The sequence below is a fragment of the Macrobrachium nipponense genome, chromosome 12 (assembly GCF_015104395.2).
Source record: "Macrobrachium nipponense isolate FS-2020 chromosome 12, ASM1510439v2, whole genome shotgun sequence".
Lineage (NCBI taxonomy): Eukaryota > Metazoa > Arthropoda > Malacostraca > Decapoda > Palaemonidae > Macrobrachium > Macrobrachium nipponense.
Window position 1 is genome coordinate 43,518,034 of NC_087205.1, and position 5,415 is coordinate 43,523,448.

Here is a 5,415-nt window from a genome sequence, read left to right on the forward strand (position 1 = left end):
AGGGTTGAAATCCGGGTTTTTACCTACGTAAACGTTAATGAAGGAAACTTCAGGGTTGGGTAGGTTAAATCAGGGTTTTTACCTATGTAGAGTATGAGGAACTTCAGGGTCAGGGAAACCTGTGAAATTTCCACACCTATTTGTTATATTCACACTTTTATGGTCAATTTTCACACCTAAAGGTGGGAAAAGTAATTACCACCTCATTAAAAGGTGTGAAAAGTAATTAACACCTCATTAAACGATATGAAATTTCACACCAAGGTGCTAATCCCAAGGTAGTCAATTTTTCTACCTGTGGATTAGTACCTTGGTGCTAAGGGACAATGGGGTCTTTTCCCCTACTAGTTTCGTTAGATCTCCAGTGACCATGTATGGCCTCATGTGTCACGGAACCTTCTTGATCGACCTCATTCGTGGCATCAGGATTTCTTGTTAAAATTAAGTTGTACAACACACAAGCGACCAACACCCTTGGAGCATTAAACGGGTGTGTGGCAAGACCATATGGACTTCATATGGTCTTGCCGAAGACGTATGAGGGCATGAAACATGAATTTGTCAGAGAGAAATGGAAAATATTGGTTTAATTATGAGATGGTATACAAAAAGGTGTTTCATATTTTGTATGTTTTCTTTTAAAACAAGCTGACCAAATAAAGACAGTATAATATTTGTGAACATAGTTACCTGTCTGCTAGTATGCCAAAGGCATCCTCCACTGTACATCTTGCACTGCTCAGTCGTGTTTAAAGATGCACTCATGTGCTGTCATATTTTGTGCAGGGTATCGGGGTTTATCTCTGTCTTGTTTTGGCAATCTTTCATGGGCAGGCAGACCTGGCCTTCATTGCAATCAAGCATTAGACAAAGCTGTGTCTTGGCAAAGACACCACCATCAGACTCAGAACCTATGGCACCTACATCAACATACAGGAAACTTGTAGTCAGCGTCAACAACTCCTAATAGAATTACAGATTAGAATTCCTTATTGTTGAAGAAATGAGTTCCTCCTTTCACTGGGCTCTGAATGCTGATGTGTTTCCCATCTACTGCCCAAGGGGTGTGTGGGAAATTCCAGCATTCTTCAAACCCACAGGCTACTTCCTCCATTACTCTAGGGTCGTTGGGGAACTGCATCACCTTATCTTCCTATACCCAAGGGTCCACAATGACCCTATAAGTTTCAGGCACAACTACAGCAGACTGTATTGACAGCTACTTGGAATTGAAAAGCCAAGCTTGTAGGATTCTCCAGTTGCAAGGAATTGCAGAGTAATTGCTGTATGCAGGCCGGGCTCAATGGGTTTCTCCAATATGTGAGGATTTTCATTATTTTTAGGGTGAGACACGTTCAACAATTTCATTGCAAAGCTCCTCTGTTATCCTGGTAAAGTTCAGGTATTATAGTCCTGGTGTTTCAATTGCCATTTTTCTCATCAAGTTTTTGTAGTAACCTTTCTCTCTGACAGCTTGTGTAGTCAGGCTCGGTAATAAGCTTCGTCACGCCTAGTCAGTTCAGTAATAAAGCTTCGTTACACCTCCAGTGACCAGGTATGGCCTCATGTGTCCCAGAGTCTTCTTGATTTGCCTTGATCGTGGCATTCGTTGTGCAACACAAAAGCACGGACTCGATACATTCATGCCGAAGCTGTATGGGGGTATGAAACACTGAATCTTTGGGAGACAAATGAAAATATTTATTTAATTGTTAGATGATATCGAAAGATATTTCATGTTAAATGCATATTCTTTCTGTAGAAAAGAAACGATAAACAAAAGGTGTTTCATATTAATATACTGTTAAACATCACACCAAATAAAGACAACATAATAATTGTTAACATTATCTACCTATTTGCTAGTATGCCAAAGGCATTTTCCACTGTACGTTTCTTGCACTGCTCAGTCGGCAATTAAAGATGCGCTCATGTGCTGTTAGATTTTTGTGCAATGTTTGGTTTCATCAGAGTGAAGGCGTCATCTCAAATGAAGAAATAGAGGTCTTGTTTTGGCAATCTTTCAGGAGCAGGCAGATTGGCTTCATTCCAATCAAGCATTTGACAGAGCTGTGACTTGGCAAAGACACCACCATCAGACTCGGAGCCTATGGCACCTACATCCTATAGTTGAAGTAATGAGTTCCTCCTTTCGCTGGGTACTGAATTCTGAAGTGTTTCCCGTTTAATGCTCCAAGGGTGTGTGGGAAATTCCAATGTTCTTCAAAACCGCGGGCTACTTCTTTTTATTGCTCTGGGGTCGTGGGTAACAGCACTACCTCGTCTCCATACGCAGTCACTATGGCCCAACAATTTTCAGGCGCAATACTGCATATTGTGTTGGGAACTACTCGGAATTGGGAAGCCAGGTTCTTATAGGATTTTCTGATTGCATGGAAGTGCAGGGTAATTGCAACATGCAGGCCTGGCTCAATGGGTCGCCTCTAAAATGTGAGGTTTTTTCTTGATGCAGGGTGAGATCTGTTCAATAATTTCGTTGAAAAGCTCTTCAGTAATCCTGATAAAGTTCCAGTACAGTCCTGGAGTTTCAACTGCCAATTCTCTCGTCAAGTTGTCGTAGAAACCTTTCTCTTCTCTTCTTTTTAAGCAGGGCCACACCCAGCATCACCTTTTGTGTCTTTTTGGCTTCATTCATCCTGCAGGCACTTCATTACTTTTAACTACAACGGGCCATAGTAATGATCCAACATGGCCTGTGCCAATTCAAGATCATGTAAGTTGTCAACTATCAGCTCTAAATATTCCTGGTTCTTCACAACTTCCTGGTCGTCCATCTTTTGCCTCTGTCAGCACCTAGAACGGGAACGAGTTCCAAATTCTCAACACCTATTTAAATATACAATCCAACATGTTCACGACACAGTTACGTATGTCGTAATATCGTTGTGTATGTTGTTTCATACATCAGTATGTGTCTTATGTATGACGTAATTGCCTTCACATCAGCCGCCATTCGCAAAAAACTTAAAAGATCATCAGCGACATACGTGTACGACTATATACATCAGCAATCTTATCCCGACATATGTATTGCTGTCGTAAGTTGCACATTGCATACGTCGTACTGGTGTCTTAATAATTTGATTTTTTTCTTTCTTTCTTTTTTTGTAGCCCAAGGTCCGCGGCTGATGCCAAACCAAGCCATTACGCCAGCCATGGTCTTGAATTGCCAATTTGTGATTCAGGCTTAACAGTCTATATAATTTTTTGTGATCCATGTTATTTCGAAAGACGATAATGTCCTTATGAAAATTCTCAGCAAATTATATCTAATATGACCCGTATAGCCCATCTTATTGTAACTTTAAGTTAAACATCGGCATGGTCTGGTTTTGTAGAGTACAGTCACTGCTTGTCACCCCTCTGATTGTATAGAAGATTGCAATGCAATCAGTTTGATGACTATTAAAATGTAGTCAAATTTCCTGAAATCAATATGAAATACCAGTCTGCATAGCTCTGAGACAGTCTTTGTGTTTAAATTTAAAATTGTGGACACGCTTGACAATATTAGACAGTAATTATCATGTCCTGTGATTCAAGTGCACCGATTCAACGCTGACATTCTCTGTGTTGCCTCCATGATCAGGCGAGCCTCTTTTATGAAATACAACACTGCAGCATTGCGAAACACTCCTGACTTCATTCATATTTTCCTGTGTGTGTGTGTTTTTAAGGAGATGTGTATTATGATTTAATTCATATGATTAAATATAATGATTCCTTTTGATAATCAGCCCAACGTATTTAGTTTCGGTAAAAGAACCCCAGACTAACCAACTTTTCCTACCTATTGCCAAACCAATCAGCTTCAAGGAATGGTCATGATGTAAACAGTGGGTGGGGCTTAGCTGCAAAGCTAGATGAAGTCTGCTATAATAGTAGTTAGTATATGTTATTTTTCATTAATAGTATTACTCAAGTCATAATATTTATTGATAATGATAGCGATGATAATAAAATCCACGTTATGATTGTTTGGTGGAAGTGATAAACCTCATAAACTGCTTCACTAACAACTGAGGACAATTGAATCGCTGTGTTTTGGTGGTTGGTACGTTGCATGGAACCAGTGGTTATACAGCAAGGGGACATCGGCTTTACGTGACTTCCGAACCACGTCGAGAGTGAACTTTTATCTCCAGAAATACCCATCTCTCACTCCTCAGTGGAATGGCCGAGAATCGAACCCGCGACCACCGAGGTGGGACGCTAATACCATACCACCACCGCGCTGAGGCGCTGAATCATTGTGTGTGATCATGTATCCGTTTTCATTGGCTGATAAGACGCAGGCGATGACTTTATAGTAGCAAGTTTCGACCTGATCCGTTTATTCGTTATCTCTACGTAGAAAGACTTGATAACGACTATTTTAAGATGATAGTGACTGAAAATATTTTATTCCGTTTATGCATAGACCTAGCATTCAAGGCAATGAAACTGAAAGTGATAAAATGAAAAGACTAAGATTAGATTAGGCTTACGGGAAAGAGAAAGTCTTTAGGGCATCAGGAGGAAGTGAATGACCTTTCTTACGTGTATGTCTTTACAAATTGAAAACAAGATTTTGCTGAACTAGGCTGATCAGGTCCTGTCTCTGCCTCCCAAGATGGACGATAAGTGAGCTTAGTCCCACTCCAAATTATACGTTTCTAATCCATTTAGTTTAGTTGACATTACTTTTTTAAAGTAACTATTTAAGTGACAGTATTATAATATATAGTGTTACTTAGATATAATAGTCGTTATTAAATTGGTGATTCTTTGTCAATATTTGTTTCTTGTGGAACCAGTATCGTGGTTAGATCAAGGCCAGTGTTATTATTACCAATTATCATACATCAGCCGTTACGTGGCCGATGTTGTAATCCTAGTGACGCTATCTCTCTCTCTCTCTCTCTCTCTCTCTCTCTCTCTCTCTCTCTCTCTCTCCTCTCTCACATATATATATATATATATATATATATATATATATATTATATATATATATATATATATATATGGCTATTGCGTAACCGACATGGTGTACCTAAGATTTTAGTTTGTAACTTCTGGTACAGAGAGTGAGCTTGTATCAGGATGCTGGTTCTGAAGTGTTCACTCCACACACATTTCCGGGCACATTACACTTTCTCATTGGTTCACTGATGTAGGCCAGGGAGCCTTTAGTAATTTGCCGTTATATTCTACGGGTTTCCTAGAGAACTATAGCTGAAGACCTGTTCTGAAAAATGTTGACCTACATTAAATTTCTTCCTTAATATCTTCTTTTTTTCCGCATCTTTTTTTTTTTTTTAGTTCCTTGGAAACTGTTGTCCAATACATTAATTTAATTGAGTGAATTTGTTACTATTTAAAGTAGTACTAATATTAGCAGTAGTAGTAATACAG